Here is a 26,478-nt window from a genome sequence, read left to right as displayed (position 1 = left end):
ACAAGTTTTAAATATTTTTGAGTTATAGAGACTGAGTAACGGTGGCATTTTTGTAAATTTACTCACAACACAAACCCAAGGTTCAGAGTCTTTATTAAGCAAACCAACGGCTCTATGTTATCTCTTTTCAAACCAAACCCATTTCCTACATCTACTATTTTATTTACTTTCTTTTTCGTGAGCACCCAAGCACACCGATCTCCTCTCTCCCACACCATACCACTAATCTGCTCTCTCTTTACGCAAAAGATGTTTTCGCTATTCTGGTTTTGCAATCTTTGAAATCTATCAAAAATAACATTTTTTGTTTTTGTTTCAAAGAAAAGAAAGAAATAAAGACGACCAAAATCTAAAAACATGGATGCTGGAAAACTTACCTTGAACCTACGTCGGAGATTCCACATGTCTCTACGATCTAAGAAGCGGTGACTAATGGGAATAGCATGGCCACCAATCTGGCCGAGAAGGGGTTGCCCAGTGTCGGCAGTGCGCCCATCGATCTGAGTGAGAAGCATAGCACTAAAGACTAAGGTGGAGGAAGGAGGCGATGAGAGCAATCTAAGTTGGGCGAGTGGATGAGGATGGTGACGACGAACAGTGCTTCTGGGTTTGGTGAGTTTGGGTATTGGGGGTTGAAGGAAAAAAAAAAGGAAATAAGAAGGATGTAAGGGGGTGTTTGGTAGAGGAATTTGAGATGAGATTTTTGTAGTTTTTGAAATTTGTGTGGGTGAAAAAGTGTGTGAAAATGCATGTAAAGTTGTTTAAAATGTAAAATTGTGAGTTTAAAATGTAAAGTTGGTCAAGCGGGTAGATGTTTGGTAAAAGTTGCACCAAGTCTGTTCATAGGTTCGACAAAAAGTTGAGAGTTTTGAGTTTTTAGAAAGAAAATGCAACTGGGATTAAGGTCCAAATAGCCATGGGGTATAAGTTGGGGATTTCAAGTGATAAAAACTGAGATATAGGGTGATGAGTTTGAGTGATGATATTGGATGATGAGTGATGGCATACCACTCACTCACTATCCAAACAAGGCCTTATTGTTCTTATTTGCATTTGTTGAACCAAATTCATTCTTTAAAATTGTAACTTCTATTTAATTAGTTGTGGTCCATGCTATTGTGCTTGTTTGTTTAGACCCCTTAAAACAGGTTGTTTAACTTAATATATTAGCAAAGTAATTACTTAGGCTAATTATGAGATCTAGGTTAGAATGTGAAAGATCATATGATGCAAACGGTGGAAAAGTAAATAACATACATATATGAGCACCCAAGAAAACTAATGAAACAAACCGTTTCAAGGTAAAAATCTGGGGATGAGTTGACCTAGCTATTCTCAAGGTAAACAAATCCACTAATAGAGAATTGAAATTTTTACAATAAGATTTAACCCTAAATCTATTGTTACCTCTAGTATTAACTTACTAACACGACCACGTACAAGCTCTGAATCCACAGATTCTTTCTCTCTTGGATTTACAGCAAACAAGCTCCCATGCTTATGACTCTGAAATCCCACTCAAAGGTTTCAGATCACTACTTGTTGATCTTGTAGTAACAAGATTCCACCAGCACTTGATTGTAGATCTTGTTCCGGTAGACAACAGAACTTCTTAGATCTCACAAGAGTAACTTACAAGTCTTCAAAGAGTCTTCAAAACATAGTTAGAGTTTTCCTTTTATACTTAGGAGTGTTGGACTAAAACTCTAAACGTTTTTGCGAGCTTGGGCTTGATTTAAGTTTTGCATAAATTATTTTTCTGTGATTCTTGATCAGTCGAGCCTGATCTTCGATCGATCGAACTTCACTGAAAATTACTTCTTTTTTCTTGCAGCTTGAATATTTTTGAGACTTGACTTGAAACACTTTGAGCAATGTCTAAAACCTATTCTAGACATGCATTCTCAGTTTACCAACATATACAAATTAGGACTCAAAACATTGAATCCTAAATCTTTAAAACCTAAAATATTGCTAATAGGGTTGCTCTCAATTTTGGCTATAAAGAAACCATCCTATTGTTGCTTGCAATAAGCTACAAATGTAGTAGCTTGAAGGAAAGTCTTGTCATTTGACTTAACTTCATGAGTTTGAGTAATGGTATAAATACAATAATTTTTATAACTTTTTTCACAATAATTAAGTTGATAAATTTGTACTCATTCTTGGTTATTGGGCCCATTATTGACATCAATTTTTTTTTTACCTACTAGTAATAACCATTTGTCACTTCAACTATGGTAAAAAAAAAAAAAATGTGTCCAATATCTCTATTGTAATTAATTATTTCATTGGTTGCAGGGCATGGGGTATCCTATGTTTGTCACTAGCATTTGTGTGGCAGCTCTATTCCATATTCATTCTCATTCAACTACATGAATTGGTCCATGGAATTCACTATAGCAGATACATACAACTTGCAAAAGCTTCTTTTGGTAAGTAGGAAACCCCATGTTGTTGTTATGGAGAAAATTTTCCTCTAAATTAATTTGGGGGAATTTTTCTTCAATTCACTACGTGATGATTTATAAGTTTATACATTTGTATTATTTAAGCAAGTTACATGACTCTTTAAAAGTCATGTGATATTTGTACATGTAGATACTAGATAGTTTGTTTAACAGCCACAAAGTGGATTGGAGGAAATTTTTATATAAACCAGTTTGCATATAAACTTGTTCCTATTATTCTTATTATTATTATTATTATTATTATTATTATTATTATTATTTTACTTTTGTTAATGAATATATATTCTAAAACCACAAGATAAAATTTATTCAGTATTTAATAGATTATAATTTTATTATACATATATATATATATATATATATATATATATAAAAGTCAAACCGTGCTTGCTTTTTTTATTCATAAAGTTACACTCACACGTGATAAGTCATGAACTCATAACTTTTTGTCTCCACCCTTCACTCATGACTTATAAGGAAAGTAGGTGTCAATTAAGTTAAAGTTCATTAATTAGCATGCAAATATTAAGAAAAACACACGCAACTGCAATTAGTTTTGTGTGAAATCTAATAAATTGTTGAAAAGTATATTTTCTTATTAAAAAGAACTATATATTAAAAGTTATAAGTGAATATTTGTTATTCTTTTAACTTACAAGACCCCATTTTTCTCAATTCTTTAACTTGTGGATTGTTAATTTTTTGATATCAATAAGTAATGCAATTTTTTTAACAAGTCTCTAGAGAGAGTAAAATTCATAGAAAAATGATATTTCACAACTTACTACTTTAACAAGAGAGGCAAATTTAAATTGTATTCCCAAGTTAACATTCAATTGCATTTGTTCTAATAATGCATTACTATGGTCTCACAACTTATAAATAACAAGACGTGGGACAAATGTGAACTGTGGTCCCCAGTTAAAATTCAATAAAATTTGATCAAATGACAAAGATCTTACGCATGATGCATAGAAGGGTGATAGTGTGTTATTATATACAATACCAAAGCCTTAGTCCCAATCTTTTAAGGTCACCTATGAATCTCCAATAATTAGTTAATATCAATCACTTGTATTTTCTTTCTCAATGTTATTATATCTAAAGTTATAATACGTTACTATTTGTAGGTCCAAAATTCGGGAAGGGGTTAGCCCTATTCCCTGTGATATACAATGTAGGGGTGCATGTGTCCTAATTATCACTGGAGGTGGGACCCAAGGTATCTTATTCAAAACCATATGTGGTGGTGATGCCAAGTGTCTTGCCAAATCATTGACATGTACAGAGTGGTACTTGGTGTTCACATGAATAGTTTTACTTATAACCCAACTACCCAACCTTAACTCTATAGCTTGGGCGTCTCTAATTGGGGCCACCATAGTTGTTGTATACAATAATTTGATTTGGATTCTCTCAATAATCAAGGATAGTCCCACATACATATCCTACAGTCAATTTGATGGAGTGAAATCTAATATGGAAAGATTTATTGATGTATTAGATGCACTTGGATTCATTGTCATTGCATTGAGAGGACATAATGTTATCCTCGAGATACAGGTTAGTGTTTATACCATCCTTTATGCATTTTTCCTTGTCAAATTCCGATGATAGTTCAATGGTTATCATGTTAGTGATTTGAACTTTGACATGCACGAAACCGAAAATATGAAACTTTATAAGGATATGTACTCACACAACACTTCAATATTAGGAAAAATGTTTATCTCTAAACTAGTTTGGAGAAAAATCCTCCAAATTCATTGGACGCGAATTTTGAAAATTTAACTGCTGGATTGTATGTTCTTATTATGTCCTCCATACCTGCAAATTTCAAGAAGATCAAAGATCAATAGCTATGTCATCAATCAAATATTTAAATTTCAAGTTATTGTGATCTAAAATTATGCATAAAAAATAAGTTTAATAATCAAATGGTAAATAACATCCAATTTGAAAAAAAATTTGACATGTGAGTGAAGAACATAAAAATCATGCAATCCAACAGTCAAATTTTCAAAATTTACATTCAATAAAAAGATATAGAAGTTTGAAAGGTTTTTCTCCAAACCAGTTTTGAGAGAAAACTTGTCCTTCATTGCGTGAATCCCTCTACAATCTCCCCTCTCACATGAGATGGGTCTTAAGTATCAACAATTATCTCATGCATTTAATACATTCATCGTACTCCTAACAATGTAGGCCTTCCATAGTCTTATGGAACTTACATATTATATATATAAAAAAAAGTAGATGCATATAACTAATCTTTGATATACCATCTCCCTAGAAATCTACCTTTAAGAGGGAAGAGTCCGCCAATGGACATAATAATTTATCTTGAAATTAATGAGAAAGCTTACCTCCTAAGTACCCTAAGCTTATGCTATCATTTTGACAAGGAAAAAAAAGTGATATGCTATTATAAAAACAAATACAATGATGATTGGAAAGAAAGGATATATTTGTCATCTTGATTTAAATGTTGTAGCAAACATTGCCTTCAAGTCCAAAAAAAACATCCTATAAGTCTATGTGCACAGGAATGACAATATCGTACATAGTAATGGCCATGTGCTTTTATCCCCCTTGCAATAGGAGGATTTTGGGCTTATGGAAACAAGGCAAGTGGATGTTTCCTTTTTTGAACCTAATGAGATTTGTTATATAGATATCTAAGATCATGCTTATTAGGTGTTCTATAAATATGTCATTTTGTTACATTAAAAAACTTACTTTATTATTTTAATATGCCATTTTACAATTCACCATACATCACATCTTCTATTTTTCAATTTTTTACTTTAAAATAATATATAAAAATATTAAAAAACATTAAAAACCCATCAATATAAAAAAAAAAAATCAAAATAAAAACCCGCCACCACCACCCAATACTACTTTTAAAAAAAATCCACAAAATCAACACAAAACTCTCAACAAAAAATGAAGAGATGAATTAACTCCATTTATACAACCCAAATCACATGGAATCAACCCAACTCCACCACCACCCACAATCACATGGAATCCACAACCGAAAAAAAAATGCCTAAACTCACATGTGATCTTAACCAGTTGACCTCATTGGTGAGGCCAAACTCCACAGTGAAAGCCAATCTTAATGGCAATGGCCTAGGCAAAGAAAAAAGAAGAGAGAGAGAGAGAGAGAGAGAGAGAGAGAGAGAGAGAGAGAGAGGCACAGAGAAAGTGACAAAAAAGAAAAGAAAAAGAGAGAGAGGTGAAGATTCTGGAGAAGAAAGAAGAATGAAAAAAGAAAGAGAGAGTGACAAAAGATGGAGGGAGAGGCGGAGAAAGACAGAAGAAAAAAAGAAAGAGAGAGAAGAAAGAAACTCATAAAAGAAGAAAGAGAGAATAAATAATTTTTTTTTTAGCATTTTCGTTTGTACCGTTCCAAAGATGGAACAGTACTATTCACGTGTGCTAAATATTATAGCATTTAGAACATTTCATGTAAGGGGTTTTTTGGTGTTTAGTGTGCCAAATGCCAAATATTCGGCACACCTAATGGGAATGCTCTAATAATAGATTTTAAAAAAAAAAATTTATCAATCAAATAAGTTCCTCTTGGGGGTGGTGGTTTAAAAATGCAATTTTAGAATATATTTTTTTAAAAAAACCCATTAGGTATAGTTTCTCAAATGATTTATAAAAAAAATAGTCAAAATGCAAACTCCCCTCCCCCCCCCCCCCCCCAAGTTTGGGTCAAGTGTAGCCTTTTTTTTTTAGGGTCAAGTGTAGCTTATAAACGTGAATAATCGGTAAATGGTCGCCAAGGCCTCATTCCATGTTCCCACCAACGCGGAGCCCAAAGGTCATCATTGTTGGTACCTCAAAACACACTTTCTGGAATTACTCCAACTTAAGATCAGCTTGAAGAATTTTAGAAAATATACTTCTGAAATTACTTCAACTTAATGTCCGTCAGCACGGTCTAGTTACACAGGCGCATTCAACGACTTGCTATCGGACCTCATTCAGCATGTAGCCAGTCCCACATCCCAAGGTGTACTTCCCAGAGACATCTACGCCAGAGAGTCCCCAACATGCAGGGTCAGTACCATGGTAACATATGTTTCACTCATTCACTTCATTTTCATTTTCATCTTTTTCACCACTACCACCAGCAAACCCAGAATCCCTTCTGAAATTACCTCAACTTAACCTGAGTGATGCGATAACACAAGCACATTCAACCACACTCCCACATGTTCTCTCTGTGATCCGAAGTATACCCTTCAGATATAACTTCACCAAAAGTTCTTTAAAATAAGAGGCTAGCTCCAGAGCTCTGCATGTTGTACCCAACCAACATTCTCACCTCTTCTCCATCTTCAACACCCTGTGATTGCCACCAATAATCCAAAATACTCTTCTAAAATTACCTCAGCTTAACGTGGCGCTTTGTAATTGGTTGTATTTTGTGGACTTGGTAGTATGATGTGTCAGCTTATGATAGGTCGGGAATTTTCCCTCTCTACAAATGCCCCTTCGAGACTCGGTCATGCACACAGTTTTGGAGGGTGGTGAGTGAATGAGTCTTGAAAAAAAATGAATTTTTATACTGGACTCTTCTAGTGAAATAGCTGAAGGTGGTGGAGCTTTTAACAGGATGAAGTAATTGCAGAAGAGTAGACCCACCCATATGAAAGACTTTGATGAGACCGAGAAGGGGTCTACGAGTATTTGAATGTACTTGCGTGATTGAGTTTTCTCAGTAGAGGTTAAGTCGAAATAATTTCAAAAGAGTGTTCAATGGTACTTGGAGTGGGTTGGTGGGGCTAAAAGTTATTTGTAAGAAGTTGGATGTATTTGCAAGATTGAAACATTTCGGTAAAGGTTAAGCTGAGGTAATTTCAGAAGAGTATTTTGGATTGTTGGTGGCGATCACAGGGTGTTGAAGATGGAGAAAAGGTGAGAATGTTGACTGGGTATAGCATGCAGAGCTCTGGAGCTAGCCTCTTATTTTTAAGAACTTTTGGTGAAGTTATATCTGAAGGGTATACTTCGGATCACAAAGAGAACATGTGGGAGTGTGGTTGAATGTGCTTGTGTTATCGCATCACTTAGGTTAAGTTGAGGTAATTTCAGAAGGGATTCTGGGTTTGCTGGTGGTGGTGGTGAAAAAGATGGAAATGAAAATGAAGTGAATGAGTGAAACATATGACACCATGGTACTGACCCTGCATGTTGGGGACTCTCTGGCGTAGATGTCTCTGGGAAGTATACCTTGGGATGTGGGACTGGCTGCATGCTGAATGAGGTCCGACAGCAAGTCGTTGAATGCGCCTGTGTAACTGGACCATGCTGACGGATGTTAAGTTGAAGTAATTTTAGAAGTATATTTTTTGAAATTCTTCAAGCTAATCTTAAGTTGGAGTAATTCTAAAAAAGTGTGTTTTGAGGTACTACCAACGATGACCTTTGGGCTCCACGCTGGTGGGAACATGGAATGAGGCCTTGGCGACCATTTACCGACACCAAAGGCTGATTTCTGATAAGCTGGTACTTTGAAAGTCATCGTAAGTGTTAGATCGGAGACAATTTGTAGGATACCCCAACACGTATTACAACCTTCACCTAATGCCACTTGTTGGAAAAGCACAAAAGATGAAAGATGGAGCTAACTTGTGATCCTAGTTTTAGAAACCAACCAGGTTGTTGTTTATTCCGAACCGCTACTTCTAATGGGAGACCAAGCAGTTGGAGAGAGACTACGGAAGCCTTGATCTTGGGAACAGGTGTCTCTGCTGGACTTGGATTTCCTGGTCAATCAAATCCAAGAAAGCATGGAACAACGATGCAAACCGTGTTAAGAGTAACTTTATGGACAAATGAGGTCGTTAAGTAGGGAAACAAAATTTGTTTGAATCCTAAAACAGCAATAATGTTGTGAGAAGTGTTTCTACTGAACCATGAGAGGGTTGATTTCAAGCTGATTATGAAGCGATTTTGGTTGCTAGGTGTTGAGAATGATGAGGCCACAGTGAGAAATAGCCGTGAGAAGGAGGATTTGAAAATTTGAAAGAAGTAAATCTTCATTCAGTGTGTGTGTGTGTTTTTTTTTTCTTTTTTTTTTCTTGATGGGCTTTAGTGAATCCGATCATTCTATTTATAGCGGAGAGATGAAGAATGGTAGTTGGGTAGTTAAGAATGGCGGACGAGACTTTTTGGTGAGAATGGTGGATAAGAACAGTAGGCACCGAATGGGAATGTTAGGTTGGAGATTGGTAGGCACCAACGAAAATAGTAGGCTGAAGTAGTGACCCAATGTAATTTCAATTTTGAGACATACTTGTGAGAGTTCGTCTGTTCTTTGAAATGGGAGCCTTGATCAAGTCTGGAGAATAATCTTAAGGGAATCTAGACCAAATGGATGGATCTCAAATTATGATCTTGAGAGTTTAAATTTTGGATACCGCTAGTACTTCAGAAAAGTGGGTCGGATTGGTGGTTTCTAAGTCCAAAACAAATATGCAGATTTCAAAATCAAAATCTTTGTAAAAACCTGATAGGACAAGCTTTGCTCAAGCTTCTTGATTTTCATGCAAAGTTTACATCAAAACCAACAATTGTAGAATCACTCTTTTTTTTTTTTTGGAGAAATTTTGGATTCTCAAATGAATAAATAGACCCAAAAAGTGGGACGTATGCGAAAAATCGAGCAAGACAGGTCCATCTCAAAAATTTTGACTTTTGGTCAAGATTTGTGCAAAAGTCAACTTCTTTAGAAATTGGAATGTTGTGCAATTTTCAAGTCTCGGTTGAAGAAATAGATCCCAAAATTGGAAAGTACGCAAAAAATCGAGTGGGACTGGTCCATCTCAAAAATTTTGACTTTTGGTCAAAATTTGTGCAAAAGTCAACTTTTTTTAAAAATTGAACTGTTGTACAATTTTCAAGTCTCATTTGAAGAAACAGATCCCAAAATTGGAAAGTATACGAAAAAATGAGTAGGATAGCCTCGTTTTGAAAATTTTGTTTTTGATTTTGATTTTGATTTTTTTTTTTTTTTTATCAAAGTCAAAATTCCAACTAGTCAGAGTTTTTTTTTTTTAGGCGGTCCGGATCCGGGTCGGTTTTTCGGGTTGAAACGGTTTGTAGAGGATGATGTCATCATGATGTCATGGCACTGGAGTGCGTGTCAGCGCGTGGCGCGTGCACGCGCGTGAGAGTTTGCCGGCGCGTGTGAGCGCGTGGAAGGAGACGGAGCGTGTAGGCGCGTGTAAGCGTGAGGATGGCGCGTGGGAGTGCGTGTTCGTTTGTCAGAGCTTCTGGCGGCGCGTGGCTCATGTTTTGGACTTGAGAATTTTGAGTTTTGTCGATCTGGGGCCGCTGGATCGAATGGTAATATTATTTTTGTGAAATAAAGTCTGGATTTGTACAGTTTTGAAGTAGTAGGCCGGGATCCTCTGAAGGTTTTGGCGGTGCGTGGAGGCGCGTGGCAGAGTGTTTGCTCTTGAAATTTTTGGGTTTTGTCGATTTTTGTTGGTTTGAGATCTTGGTGGATTCAGCTTTTTGAAATGAGGTCTGGATTATCACGAGTTTGAAAAAGAAGTCCGCTGGCATTGTTGGACCTATAGTCCTCTTGGTCTATTTTGGCGGTGGTCGTTCTGACAGCATGTAGAAACTCAGGCAGAACGTAGGTTCAGGGTAACCACTGAGTGCCTCTACTGTTCTCAAGTGTCGATTTTTGGGTCATCTTGTCAGAGGATTTTAAAATTTAGAAAAGGAGACGGTGCACATTGTTGGACTGGTTGCCATCTTAGTCTTCTCTGTGGTTCTGACATAGTTGAAATCTCAGACTTTCAAGTCGGTAGCACAGTCAGTTTGAACCATGAATAATACTAGAGATACAAATAATTTTACAAACTGCTAATGTGGTGAGTAGTTTGTTGGTATGAAAATGTGATATTAATGATAGGCTTATACAAACCAACAAGAAATTGATCACATAAAAAAAAAATGTTTTAAAATAATTTGTGGCGGTAGCATTACTCTTGAACAATATGCGGACTAGAACTTTATCCCAAGTCTTAATGCAATAAATTCTTTCTAACAACATGATCTTCTTTTGGGTACTAAGTGCAGTATTTTTTTGACTTTGAATACTTTTGAGTTGCAAAATCTGACTTCAAATAATATCTGTTGGTGGCAGCATTTTCATGGCTTGCCTAATCTTTTTTTTTGTCTGTTATCTCAGAAGTTTTCTATATAAAGCCACCCGAGGCATGCATGAAGTTATCAAAGCATAATCTCCTGGGTAACACAATACAAGTGTAGAGATTTATTTTTTAAATTTATTTAATTGTTGTTATTTTTTTTTTCACTTTTTGATTGATTGATTGATTGATTTATTTATTTTTTTGACAGGCTAGAGATTGGAACTGAAGCTCTCTCTCTTTGTTGATTTTTTTTTAGACGTGCCGTGAGATTTTCTTCTGACAAGTTCTTTGTGGTTGCTTGTTTTTGTTATGCAGCAATATCAATAATCTTTGCAAAGTAGCCACATCACGAGTCTTGGCCATTGAAGTTGCACCAGCATTTGTCCTTGTACTGAAGCTACACTGATGCTCTTCTTTTGCCATAAAGCTGCCTCGACACTTTATTTGCATGGTCATGCTGATATTTATTGTTGCCATGAAGCCATATCAACACTTTACTCACAGCAAAGCCGTGCCAACATTCATCTTTACCATGAAGCCACGTTAACAGTTCATCTGCACCGAAGTCATGCCGACATCCATCTTTACCATGAAGCAACGTCAACACTTCCTTTGCATCAAAGCCATGCCGATATTTATCGTTGCCATGAAGCCATATCAACACTTTATTCATAGAAAAGCCGTGCCAACATTCATCTTTACCATGAAGCCACGTCAACAGTTCATCTGCACCGAAGCCGTGCCAACATCCATCTTTGCCATGAAGCCATATCAACACTTCATTCACAGCAAAGCCATGCCAACATTCATCTTTACCATGAAAGCCACGTCAACAATTCATCTGCACCAAAGCCATGCGGACATCTGTCTATACTATGAAGCAACGTCAACATTCCACATTGGCACTTGCATTCGCATTGAAGTTGCACTAATATTGGCCTTTATAATAAAGCTTAAAGTTTCAAGAAGCTCCCATCAAGACTTTGAGGATGCAAAGAGATTCCAACAAGATGTTGAAGTTTCAAGAAGCTCCTATCAAGACCTTGAGGATGCAAAGAGACGCCAACAAAACCTTGAAGTTGTGAGAAGAATGCCGCCATGATTTTGACATTGCACAAACATGCCCTTAGAGGAGAGATGATGCAGCACCAACTTTAGATGTTTGGAGGAAGGTGACGTTGTCTAGATTTCAAAGACATGATGTGAAACAACACCACTCAGAAGGGAGATGATGTGGTTCAAATTTTAGAGCTATGAAGTAGCACAACCTAGAAGAGAGATGATGTAGCTTAGACTTGCAAGGTACAAGAAGATGCCCCCAGGAGATAAGTGATGCAAAGCATACTTCATAAACGCGGGAGAATGTCTATGGAAGATGGGGAATGCCATGCAGACTTCATTTCTTGCAAAAGAAGTTGAAAACTTTATTTTACTCCACAACCAAGAAGCAACTTATATTTATCATCATTTCAAGGAAAGCTAAGCAACGTTAGCTCCTTACAGTCTTCATTTTCTACTACAACGACCTTTGAAAAATTCCTCAAGCTAGACTGGCAATCCTTCTTCTTTTCGTGTGACTGAACTTAGTGAAAAGTACTTAGCTGCCTACGTACCCTGGAGAGGGATCAAGTCATTACGTAGTTCAACAATTTTTTTTTTGATGATTTTTTTTTTTTTGTTTTTTCTTTTTGATTTTGATGATTTTTTTTTTTTTTTTTGTTCTTATAGTTTTGATGAATTTCTTTTCTTTTTTTTGATGATTTTTTTTGGGTTGTTTCTTTTTACAAAAAGGGAGGGCTTACGTGTGTAATCCTCGTCCTACACCCCACGGCATTTCATGGGTACCAATTGTGCAATAGTGGGTATCACTTCTAATCAAACCCGAGACCTTGGCCTCAAGGGTGACATGGGCATCCAGCCACTACGCCACACTCACAAATGGTGACATAGAGTGGGATTAATTTCTCTTTATTTGTACACTTTCAAAGGTAATGGGAAGACATCATGTACCTTTGTAATGCTACAGTAGGTAGTTTAAGCTCTTACTGAGGAGCAATTCTCAATTTTCAAGCATAGAAGCGTTTGAGGAACTTCCCATTGATGGGGCCGATCCGTACGCCATCATCGTCAATCAATTTGTAAGCCTTATTGGTGTTTGCCCCCTGCCTGAGAGTTGGAAGCACATCACAAGCAACGGTCACATGGTTTGACCTAACAACTTCATCAAGGTCTAGATCAATCTTGTTTTCTTTAGCAAGTTTCATGATTTGTTCTTTGAAGACGAAGCATTTTTATATTGGGTGGCCAATGATGCGATGATATTTGCAGTAGTTAGGGTTATCAATTTTCCCTATGTCTTCTGGTCGCTTGCATTCTGGCAATTCAATCAGCTTCGATTGCAGTAGTTGTTCGAAGATGTTTGGCACATCTTCATCGGGGAACGGATACGCTTTGTGCTCACGTTCCTTAAAGGTCAGATGACGCACTTCGTTCTTTTGCCATCCTTCAAGTTGTTTTTCATTTGCCTTTGCTTCTCTCCTTGGAACCTTAACTATGGCAGTGGTAACAGTTATTGGGTCTTTGAGATTGCCTTTTGCTTTCCTCAGGTATGGGAAGTTTTGTATTTCTGTGGCTAGAGATACTCAATTCCATGTCGTGCGCACCAGTTGCCAATTCTTTGAATGTTCGAGGCTTTATCCCTTGCAGGATGTACAGAAGTCCCCAGTGCATGCCTTGGATGCACATTTCTACAGCAGATATTTCAGAAAGTCTACCCTTACAGTCTAGACTCAAAGAACGCCATCGATTGATATAGTCAACAACGGGCTTGTCTTTCCACTGCTTTGTATTGGTAAGCTCTATCATGCTTACCATACGGCGTGTGCTGTAGAATCGGTTGAGGAACTCCCTTTCAAGTTGTTCCCAACTATCGATTGACTTGGGTTCTAAGTCTGTATACCAATCAAAGGCATTCCCTTTTAGTGAACGAACGAACTGCTTTACAAAGAGGCCTCCTTGAGTCCCTGCGTTCTCACAAGTTTCTACAAAGTGAGCAACATGTTGCTTAGGGTTTCCCTTTCCATCAAATTACAAAAACTTAGGGGGTTGATACCCATTTGGCATTCTCATATTGTCAATGCGTTTCGTATAGGGTTTTGAATATATGAGAGAATTTGTAGAAGAACCTCCATATTGTGCTCGTATGGTATTCATTATCATGTCCTGCAATTGTTGGACAGATATTGAGGCCATTGAGGTGGATTGTTCTTGTCGGGGAGTGTTTTCAATTTCTTTCCCTTCATCATCCTTTGCAGATGTGAATTTATGACCATGGCTTGATTCACCAAGATCTTGTACTTCGAGTTTGTTCATTAAAGTTACAATTTGGAAGTCCTTATCTTCAAGTGCTTTTGTGAGAAGGACGACCCTTTGTTCCATTTCAGCCATCTTTTCTTCCATGGTAGAGGTGTTAATTATCATGACTGACACAACTTCCATAGATGATGGAGAAGGAAGTGAATTGAAGTGAGCACGTGAAATCTCATCTTTTGGGTTCCCTTTGATGAGAGAGAAATCATGCGACCAACTTCTTGTGAAGGAAGAAGGGGATTTGCCCCCATACTTGAGGTGTTCCAAGGTGGAGATGTCCTTGTTGATGACCTTGTTTCTTTTAAGAGGGACTAAGGAGATGATTGTCTGGACCTTGGCTTCCTTAGTTGATTGAGATTGAAGTTGATTGTGAGCTTTAGGTTGGCTACAATTGATTGCCCCAATGCAACTGTTGGTGGTAGTCGTACCAAGTTTAATTGAAGCAGCTATTGTTGAAGCTTGAATGTTCTTGCTAGAGGCCATTGAAGTTGATAGCAAGATGATGAAAATTTCTTTCTTTGAAGGAGAATGAGATGAGAGGCAGAGAGGTCCCATTGGGCGTGCCAAAATTTGTAGACGACTAAATTCTTAGTTCGAAATAAATCAAACAAGTAAAATAGTTTCACAAATGCGAATTTGTATTGATGAATATGTGGTACAATTCTCTGTAATTACAAAAAAATGATCCTCTGATTCGATTTCCTCAAAAGATTTGTTGATTGGAATTGTGGTAATGTGATTTTGATTTGAACACCGAATGTACTTCAATTTAGCTGAAGAATGGATCGAAGATCTTTAAAATGGAATTACAATGAATCTTTGGCTATGAGCTTGTTAGAAATTCTTTGTTCTTTGTGTTCTTCGCATTCTTCATGTTCTTGGCGTTCTTCGTCTTTGAAGGTTTGTGGTGGAAGTTCTTCAGTGCTTTGGAGGCTTGAATCCGTAGAGCTTCACCAATTTGTGGTTTGTTGAGATTTCTGGAGGCTTTTGAGCTTGATTCTAGTGACCTTTGAGATCTAGACAAGTTGTTTGGATGACTTTGCTTCAAATGTTGTCTGTATTCGAGGTTGAAGTTCTTGAAATTCCTGGAGGCTTCAGGGTTTGATTCCGGTAGAGCTTCTGGATTTCTGAACTCAAGATATCTTCTTCTCTGTCCTGTGTGTCCTCCTAAATGTCTTAGGAAGGCTTCTATTTATAGGAATTTAGGGGTGGGTGAGTGACACGTGGCGGAGTCTGATTGGTGACACATGTCACAGCCTGATTGGTCCGCTTATGTCATCGCTTACACATGCTGGATTGCCTGTGTCATCGCTTACACGTGCAGGGCTGCTTGTGTCATCGCTCACACGTGCAGGGCCGCTTGCGTCATCGCTTACACATGCTGATGCAGTTTCGTGCCTTTATTTCAATGACACTTGGCAAATTTCTATTGGTTTTTGAATAATGATGGCAAAACCTAGCAGCAGTACGTGGCACTTTGTAATTGATTGTATTTTGTGGACTTGGTAGTATGATGTATCAACTTGTGATAGGTCGGGAATTTTTCCTATCTACAAACGCTTTTAGTGTAATTATTAATTTGAATTTTTAACAACTTGAGGTTTTTGAAATTGTTCAAGCTGGCCCTATGTTAAAGTTCTATTAGCCATCTGAGTAATTCTTTGAAAAATTCTTAGGTTCTCCCAGAGTATGAAGAAATGATGTTTTCTCCTTTCACATTCATGGTGGACCTCACCGTGAATTTAATTAATAGACCCCACTATGAATGTGAGAGGAGAGAGTATCATTCTCTGTGCTCTAAGAGTACATAAGAATTACTTATTTTCTTAACTCTCTCTCTCTCTCTCTCTCCATGGCTAATTCCCTTGATCTCTTTATGGGTATTGCAAGTAGAGTTATTGAATTTATGGTGGAAATTTGAGTGATTCGTGAACTTTCGAATTGATATTTTGGTTTGTTGTGGATTGAGGGCATGAAATTGGAGATTAATTTTTTTTTTTGATAACATGGAGATTAATCATTTTGTTCCATGTAAAGGGCATCAATGTATGGAAATTTTTGTACTAATTTTAGTTCTTGGTCAATTGTGTCGCAAGAATTTGGGCATTGATTTTATAATGATAGATATGAAGTTTTCATCTTATTGACAATTCAATATTTTTTTATATAAAATATATATATATATATATATATATATATATATATATATATATAATTTCCATTAATTTTTTAAAGAAATTATTGTTTAAAAATTGTAGGGTCAATGGGCCCAGGAATATGTTTGGGGTTGACCCAAGAGTACTTGTTGGGCTAAAGGCCCAATTTGAGGATACTGAATGGTCCGAGGATGTAAAAATGTCAACTCATAAAGCAATACTAATAGATAAAGAGGTGATACCTGAGCAAGTATATCCAAGAAGATAGTCCGAGGAAAAATATGTCATCGGCTATGTAAATTCAAGGAATGAGAATGGCTGGTTAATGTCCACAGACAATATTCTAGAAGATCCTACAGGTAAGGGTAAGCATGGTAAATGTGGAAGATAAGAAGAAGGGCGGTGAAATATCTACGATAAAGTTGTTACCACTGCCCCCACATTGAATGCTTTGTAACTGCTTCTCTGGTCGCATTAATGCGGAAATGATACTTGAGCATCAGAGTTTAGCCTTACACTTGCCTTCAAAGACTTGAGAGGTGGTGGGTGGGACAAGTATCTAAACTAGCAATTTAACCCTGACGTGGAGGATGATGAGTAGGAGGATGGTATAAAAAGAAGAAGGGACATTCAGGAGAGGGGGAAATCAAAAATCCATAATTGTAACCTATCTTTGGAAGAGATTAGAAGAGATGATATAAATTATCCTCGGCTTATGTCCGAGGACTAATTCTGTCATATAAACTTTTCCTTGTGTATAACATTGGGATTAGGCCCATCATTTTTGTTATCCAACATCCTTAGAACCTAGATTTTAAACCTACTCTCTACAAATTTCATTGTATTGGGTTTTTTTGGGCCTATTAATTCCCTTCTCACTATTGGGTTTGGGTACAAATTGTGACCTTGCAATTGGCGTCGTTTATGGGAATCTTGTGTTGTAGGAGGTTTAGCATTATGGTAGGCCCATACCCACACCGTGTGGAGTCTGTGGGGTCCCAGCATGAGGGTCGCTCCTTGCATCTTGAGCAGGAAAGGGACCGAGAGGGTAGTGTGCATACAACGCACACTAGCATGAGTCATTCACGAGAAGGAAGTAGAATTCTTCACGGGGAAAATACTAAGGTCATGCAGAAGGAGATCGACCACCTGAAGAGAAAGTTACGTCGGGAGAGGCGAAGGCGAACTCCTTCCTTTTCTGTTCCATCTTTTGAGGGCTCTAGAATGTGCAATGGGCAGTTCGAAGTCATCATCCCTATCAGTAAAGATGTGTGGCGTACACAAGTTAACGATGACAGATGTCAAAATCCTCTTTTCCTCCCGAAGTAGCAGAAATGAGAATCTTGAGGGGCTATTGTAGGGTCAATGGGCCCAAGAATATGTTTGGGGTTGACCCAAGGGTACTTGTTGGGCTAAAGGCCCAATCCGAGGACACTGAAGGGTCCGAGGATATAAGAATGTCAACTCACAAAGCAATACTAATAGATAAAGAGGTGATACCTGAACAAGTATATCCAAGAAGATAGTCTAAGGAAGAATATGTCTGAGGCTATGTAAAGCCGAGGAATGAGAAGGGTTGGTTAACATCCACAAGCAATATTCTAGAAGATTCTACAGATAAGGGTAAGCATGGTAAATGTGGAAGATAAGAAGAAAGACGGTGAAATACCTACGATAAAGTTGTTACCACCGCCCCCACATTGAATACTCTGCAACTGCTTCTCTGGTCGCATTAATGGGGAAATGATACCTGAGCATCAGAGTTTAGCCTTACACTTGCCTTCAAAGACTTGAGAGGTGGTGGGTGGGACAAGTATCTAAACTAGCAATTTAACCCTGACGTGGAGGATGATGAGAAAAAGGAGAATGGTATAAAAAGAAGAAGGGACATTCAGGAGAGGGGGACATCAAAAATCCATAATTGTAACCTATCTTTGGAAGAGATTAGAAGCGATAATATAAATTATCCTCGGCTTATGTCCGAGGACTAATTCTGTCATATAAACTTTTCCTTGTGTATAACATTAGGATTGGGCCCATCATTTTTGTTATCCAACATCTTTAGAACCTAAATTTCAAACCCACTCTCTACAAATTTCATTGTATTGGGCTTTTTGGGCCTATTCCCTTCTCACTATTGGGTTTGGGTACAAATTGTGACCTTACAAAAATAATTTTGTATTAATGTTATTAAGTTTTATTTTTTTAAAAATGTTTTTTAATAATAAACACATACAAGGTGCATGATCTCAATTAAAACTGGCCACATACTTCAAAAAATAAATTTTACCTTATCACACTTGTCAAGTTCTAAGACTTTAGAAACTAATATATTAGAACTTTAATGTGTATTGTGTTGGCAAACCATGATCAAAACATAGAGTCTAGGTTAGGCTTGCTCAAAGAGTGATTTAATGTAAAATTGATATCAAGTGATTGCAGGATTTATTGGACAAAATTTGCAAGGCTCAATCGATCAAAAATTAGACTCGATCGATCGAAACTCGTGCATATTTAATTTTCTACAAAAATTCTAATTCAGCCCAAGCCCATATAACGTGTAGAGTTTTGCATTTCACTCCATGTATAAAAGGAAAAACCCTAGCTACGTTTTAAAAGTCTTTTGGAGAGTTGTGTGTTGAATCTTCTATGAGATTTAGAGGCGTTTATCTTCATACACACACATAGAGTTGTCAAGATCAAGATATGCATCAAGAACTTGATGATCTCTTCAGTTACTACATAAAGAACATTAAAGAAGATCTGAAATCTTTGAGTGGAGTCTCAAAGTCACAAGTATGAGAACTTGTGGTTGCAGTAGATCAAAGAAAGAAATAGTCCGTGAACTCGGAGCTGTCACATGGTCGTGATAGCAAGTTTTCTACTCGAGGTAACAGTAGGATGTTAGTAGTCTAAGTTCTATTGTAAAAACTTCAATTCTTGCATAGTAGATCTGTTTTTACCTTGAGGATAGTTAAGTTAAAACCTCCCCAGGTTTTTTACCGGTTAGATTTTCCTGGGTCATCAAATCATGGTGTTCTTTATATTTCCACTTTATTTGTATGATAAGATATTATTGTGTTAACCTAGAACTGAATAATTTATCTAAGTAATCACTTGGCTAAATAACTAGGTTAAACAACTCGTGTTAAGAGATCTAAAAATGTACAACACTAACCCAAATACAAAACCCTTATAAAAAGTAATTGAATATCCACTAATAAAGACTCATAGGATCCTATTAGCTTTTAAAATAAGGCATCACATGAAACAAAAAAGAAAAGCCAAAAAAGGATACATTACTTTGAAACTTGAGCAAAGACTTATGATTGAGTGGGAATGGCTATTTGTAGGAAACATAATGAAAGAATTGGATTCCACACCAAATGGATTAAGCTTATATAAGGAAGGTCTCACTAAACTTTCTTACTTTGTATTAAAAAACAGAGAGTCAAAGGGTTTTATCAAATCATCTAGGGGCCAGTAATGGGATCCTCTATCGCCATTTTTTTGTATTTCTAATTGGATGTATAGGACTGTGAACAAAGTATAGCCCCAGAGCTAATACACATGTTCTTCAAGGTCAAGGAATCATGTGGCACTGTTAATATGCCCAATGATCTTGGCAGAGGACCCCAATTTTTGGATGTCAAAAGTTGAAATTATTGTACGATGTAACCATTTTTTCTTAATAACTTGATAGTTAGAAACGAAAGATTGGAATGATGTAAACTTTTCTTAATAACTTGATAGTTAGAGACGAACCCTGGACATATTTATTGAAATATCAGAAATTGCGCAGGGCTGTTAGCTATTGCATGACATACCTTTACCTTACTAAATGTGCGAAGGAAAGATTTCCTTTTCATACTAAATGTGAATGAATGATTTTCCTTTTTTATTTTTCAAAAAAAGTAGCAACAATATAAATCACCTTATGATATTTGTCAATTTTAATTATACTTGGTATGAATCTTGTATGTTGTTTGTCAAAAGTGAGGAATAATCTTCCTTTATACGCAGAAAAGATTATATGGGTGCAGTGACGCCGCTAGTTACATCACTAGCATCATGTCATAATTGCGGTGTAATCCTAGTCACATTCCTTTCATGCAATACTCTTCCTCGTATGGTTGTGACTTGTTCCTTCTCAAAAAAAAAAAAAAAAAAAAGTTGACTTGTGAGGGCTTTCTAGATGACACTAAGCATTATTATATATAAAACAATGCTACGTTAGACACAAATTTACACGCGTAAAAAAGCAACTAAACTGTGACTTTAAAAAGTCACGATTTTCAATTTAGATTTCAGTTGCTTTTTAGTGCGCATGTGCAAATGAGTGTGTAACAACTTTTTCTCATAAAACAAGGGCAATATTTTCTGGATTTAGATCCCTTGCAAATCTACTAAGTGCACTAGCATTGGCAATGCCAAATTACCAAATTTTGTTTAAGGGTTGAAAATTTGAAAGTAAATTTTTTTAATTTTCAATCTCAGTCATTAAATAAGAATTATATAGGCTTCTAATATCAGTCCATGATTATTTTCTAAGAATTTTATTAATTCTTTGTTCAAGCTGACCCTAAGATGTATAAATTATATTAAGTTTTATTTATAAAAAATGTTTTTTTAATAATAAACACATACAAGGCGCATGATCTCAATTCATCCTAAAATTGACTGAAGTTTAACATATAGGTGAATTTGGACACTGTTATATCTCAAGGGACTTAAAGTTTAAATCGATAGTCCAAAGAATGTGTTTGAAATGGACTCTTATCAATTTTTGATAAAATGGAGAGAATCATGTTCCTTTCCAAATATGGAAGGGGAAAGCAGAAGGCATATATTTATAGGCCTTTGTATATACTTTTTGAAGTTTATATCGCTATTCTATATATCAAAAAAATATGAGTGTCTTCTTATTCTCCATTTGATATAATGAAATTTGACCTCTCCATAAAAGTAAAGCAATGTTGTGGAACTACATAAATTCTTGTATGTTTCTTCTATATTGTGCTTGTTATATACTTGCTCAATTCATATTTATGTGCAAGATATATCACTTCTAAAGAAACCTAAAAAATGTAACAAATCATCCAAATTTGCCCTTGTTATGGACCATCATTCAAGAAGCTTTTCTCAACAAAGTTGTGGACAATCTCTTCATTTATTTTTATTTTTTAATGAAAGCCAGGTATCGTATAATGGAGGAGATGCATTGTTGGTTACATTTACACAAATCCATGGACCCAACATCTCGAAGTCAAAGATGGTCACAGTTTACCTTCTAGTATTGGTGAACTGTTTATGTGCATTCCAAGTTTATGTCTTGGTAGTTTTTGTCAACTTTGAAGCTAGGTACACAAGCAAGAAGAATCGGCCATGCCCATTGTGGGTTCGCACATGCATTAGAGTTGGCAATGGAGGGTTGGCTTTCTTTCTTTCTATGACTTTTCCATTTTTGCGAAGCCTAGCACCTCTAGTTGGAGGTGCTACATTGCCTTTAAATTTTGCTTATCCATTGTTGGGTTCTAGAACTTTAGGTTTAAATGTATTAGAATTTCAATTTGTAATGTTAGCAAACTATGATCAAAACGTTTAGTCTTTGTATTAGACTTGTTCAAAGTATGTTTAAGTTGTAAAGTTGGAATCGAGTGTTCTGCAGGATTTACTGTGTAAATCTTCCTGGCTCAATCGATCGAAAATTAGACTCGATCGATCGAAACTTGTGCAAATTGTTTTTCTGCAGAATTTTCCAACTCAGTCCAAGCCTGTTTTACGTGTAGGGTTTTAGGTTTTGCCTTAGGTATAAAAGGGAAAACCCTAGCCACATTTTTAAAGATGCTCTTTTATGCTGTGTGTGTGAATCTCTTGTGAGATCTAGAGGTATTTGTCTTCACAAATTTGTTTTCCAGAAAATTGGTTTTTCCAAAATTTCGATCAATCGAACTTGTTTCTCGACTGATCGAAATTGTAATTAAAATTTTGGTTTGGTTCTGTGTGTTTCGATCCATGCTCAATTGATGTTCGATCAATCGAAGGCATTTTCGATCAATCAAATCTAATTTTCGATCAATTGAAAGTCGTATAGAGAGTTTTTTAAAATCTGAGTTTTCTCATGTGTTCATTCACTAATTCAAAATTTCAAAACTCTTTCTTTCTCTATTCGATCGGTCTAAGGGTCCAAGCAAGATTTTTGTCATTTTCCCTCAAATTTCTTTAAGGTTTTTGTCATCTAAGGCCGGTAAGACCTTTTTGCCCCTTCTTTTTCATTTATTTTTATCTTTCATGCATTTTTTCATGCATTTTGGGGAGAATTTCGAACCTAAGGGAATTTGGGCTTTGTGTTAATTCAAACTTTTTCTTGCGAAATTGATCAATGGTTTTTTGTTATGTGATGATATACAACTGTTCTTGGTGCATTAATTTGATCAATTTGATGTATTTTGAGAAATTGAAATTTCTAGGGCTTGAAATTACCCGATTTGGGGAATTTGTTCAATTGGATTTAAAATGATGAAATTGGCTTGTTGGATTGATTAATTTGATCATTATAATGTGTTATCTATCTTGTTTAATGATCTAATTGGTAAATTTCTTGAAAATTGTACAAGTGATTTTTCAAAATTTTGGGGTTTTTGATATAAACTCTATGCTCAAGCCAATTTTGTGTTTTTAAAGTTAAATTGAACTTATTCTCACTGCATTAGATCATGCATCACTCAATTGTACTACTCATGCATCATATAGATTGTTATTTTTCTATATTGTTTTGTGCTAACTTACAATCTGCTCTTGGTTTTTTTTCTTTCTTTTCTTTTGGTTCTGTCTGTGTGTCTTGTCCTATCCTTAGCACCATGCCTAGGAATACTAAAGCCAATAGGAAAGCCTCCTCTTCTTCTACACCTTCCTTTGAGAGTGATAGTTTTCTTAGTGAAAAGAACCAGGAAACGTATGAGACTTTGAACCTTTTGAGAACCGTTTGGGCTGAGAGAAAGGTTATTTTAGATGAGCTTGATCTTGATATTAGGAGAAACTTTGAGCGTAGGGGTTGGTTATTTTTGCTGGATATTTCACATCCCCCTTCGCCTACCTTGATCAAAGAGTTCTACTCGAACCTCTTGGTCCACTCCTATGATTTCAACACTCTTGAGAGAAGTTGGAAACAGGGTGACCAGTACACCATTACTCCTTTAGTAGTGGTTGTTGCTCTTGGGATGCCACTGGTCCAACATCCTATTTATCCTTATGATGAGTCTCCACCCCTTGATGACATCATGTCATATCTTAATGGGTCTTCTATCTAGTGGGGTTCTGATCCTCAGATCACTACTCATGAGTTGACTGAGATTCATAATCTCTTTTTCAGGATTTCGTGTCATTCCATCTGCACACCATTCCTATCGAAAGATGTGCATTTTTGTATGCCTTTGTTACCGATGCTCCTATGAGTTTTCCTTATCTTTTAATTCGTTCTTTGATTGAGGTTCATCGGAGTAGTTCTATTTTTCATACTCTTTTCTTCCCTATTTTTATACATCGGATTCTTTTGCATTTGGGTTTAGAAAAATTTCTCGCGTTTGAACCTGTCAATATAGTTGCTCCTATAGGTGCCATCTTTCTTAGGCAGAGGGCTGCTCAGATGAGAGCTAGTTTAAACGTCCTAGGGTTGAGTCTTCTGGTGTCACTCTTCCTCCTCCCTCCTCAACGAGTGATACTTCTGCTGAGGCGTCTGTCGATCCTGCTGCTGCTGTTCCTCCACCTTCTACTTCGGATGATTCAGACATTTGTTGTATGTTGGAGACTGTCATGACCGTTCAGGCAGCTTATGGTCAGCTTTTGGTGGACATGTTTGATGAGCTTCATGCTTTGCGAGCAGATTTGGAGAGTCTAAGACCGCCACCTCCTTTTGATGATGAATGAGTGCCCTTTGGCGATTCATCACAAAAATGGGGAGTACATATGTTATAGAGAGGAGTTTTTGATGTTTGGGGGAGATTTGGAGATTTTGATGTTCTGGAGCTATGGAGTTTTTAGATTGTATCTAGGTGCTTCATTCTGTATTTTTTTTTTTTTGGGCTTATGATGTATTGTCCATGACAGAGGGAGATACTGTGTTTATATATGTTTCTTGTTTCACATTGTTTATTGATTTATATTTATGAGGTTATTCATGATATATGTCTTTATTTTGTGTTATGTGAAATCAAGAAGTTATATTTGGTTACTTGTATTTTCCACACATGCGTTTATGCGTTTGTTAAGAGTTACAGGAATATATAGGTTGATTCAATCATACTGCTGTCTACACTTACAACTGATGGATAATAGTTAGGTTGAATTTGTTGTGTTGGGCAATGATTTTGTTGTGTTGGGCAATGATTTTGTAACAGGCTGTTTTTGTAACTTTGAGTATTTTGTTTAAGTTTGTGTTTTGTCACAGATTGCCAAAGGGAGAGTTTGTTGGGTTCTAAGACTTTAGGTTTAAATGTATTAGAATTTCAATTTGTAATGTTGGAAAATCATGATCAAAACGTTTAGTGTTGTATTAGACTTGCTCAAAGTATGTTTAAGTTGTAAAGTTGGAATCGAGTGTTTTGCAGGATTTACTTTGTAAATCTGTCTGGCTCATTCAATCGAAAATTCGACTCGACTCGATCGATCGAAACTCGTGCAGATTGTTTTTCTGCAGAATTTTTCAACTCAACCCAAACCCATTTTATGTGTAGGGTTTTATGTTTTGCCCTAGGTACAAAAGGGAAAACCCTAGCCACGTTTTTAATGATACTCTTTATGTTATGTGTGTGAATCTCTTGTAAGATCTAGAGGTGTTTGCCTTCACATACACTTAGGGTTATCAAGATCTAGATTGATGTTAAGAGCTTGATGATCAATTTAGTTGTAGATTCAAGAGTTTAAAGATATACAAGTGGGAGTGCTTACGCTTGCTGGGAATTGAAGAAACAAGTAATCCGTGGACTCAAAGCTGTCATGTGGTCGTGGTAGTAAGTTTCCTACTCGAGCTAGCGATAGGATTTTAGTAGTCTAAGTCGCTATTGTGTAAACTTCAATTCTTTCATAGTGGATTTAGTTTTACCTTGAGGATAACTAGGTTAAATCCTCCCCAGGTTTTTTATCGGTTTGGTTTTCCTGGGTTATCATATTGTTGTATTCTTTATTTTCTGCACTTTACAATGATATGATTTATATGTGTTAACCTAGATCTGCATAATTTACCTAAGTTAATCACTTGGCTAAATAACTAAGTTAAACTAGTTATGTTTAAGGGGTCTAAAAACGTACATCCATGTTTCATGTGAATTGTAATGAAGAAACCTCGACCAAATGGTTTGGTTTGGTTTATAAACATGGGGTTAGGTTGCTTTGCCGTTGTGTTGACTGTTCTAATAGTTATTGCAGCAGCTTGGACCTTGGCTGACAAAGGCTTAAAAGGAAAGTTCTACAAGCCTCTATGCCAGATTTAGTAAGAAATAAAACCAATACCCATTTCGAATGTATGTATGGACGTCATGGATTACTTATTCAATTGGCCATCTTGTGTTAACATCAACAAAGGTTTGAGGATACAATCTTACATAAGGAACCTTACATAAAGTTGTCAATATAGTAGAGGAAGTTGTTTGGGTTTGGGTAAGAGAATAAAATATTTTAGTACGAATTAATATTAGTGCACATTTTCAATGTTACCAAAATTTATATATATTGTTTACAAAATAAAAGTTAAAAAATATATATTTTGTTAAGAGCTTTGTAGCTCAACTAACGTTTATTGATGATTCTAATAAAGACATTTATGATTCAAATTCTTCCTACCCGGGCCCATTATTATTATTAAATTATAAAAAATATATATAATACGTGCTTAGTCCAAATTGCATGCCTGTCCCTCCAGTGTGTTTATCCTCGTATTCAAGAGTCATATATCATCAATTATGTCAAAAAACAACATGCGTGAACTCCAAGTTTATAGCACAGTATTCATGTGATACATATGTTCTTTTTTAGTTACATGGTCAAAGCATACTATGTAAGACCAGATTTTTATAAAAATTAAAATTATAATAGATGGTTAAAATAATGATAAATTTCTCACAACTTAAAGTTTTAGATCCAACATTTTTTTTCTATCCTAATTCCAACAGTTTTCTAAACCATTAGAGCTTTGGTAACAGAGATTCTCTTTCTTGTAAAACAAATTATTTTTGTAATTTTAAGGTATTTAATATATCATACATTGTTAAAATTAAGTCACGTGACTAAAATACAACA

The 26,478-nt window shown here is 36.2% G+C and overlaps 1 pseudogene; it reads left to right on the top strand.

The window, feature by feature from the left end:
- Window positions 1–1,193: 1,193 nt before the first annotated feature.
- On the top strand, window positions 1,194–25,673 carry LOC142644555 (lysine histidine transporter-like 8; annotated as a pseudogene).
- The last annotated feature ends 805 nt before the right edge of the window (window positions 25,674–26,478 follow it).

The sequence above is a fragment of the Castanea sativa genome, chromosome 7, assembly GCF_040712315.1.
Source record: "Castanea sativa cultivar Marrone di Chiusa Pesio chromosome 7, ASM4071231v1".
NCBI classification, from domain to species: Eukaryota; Viridiplantae; Streptophyta; class Magnoliopsida; order Fagales; family Fagaceae; genus Castanea; species Castanea sativa.
The sequence above is the reverse complement of the archived record's forward strand: the minus strand, read 5'-3'. Positions and strand labels throughout refer to the sequence as shown.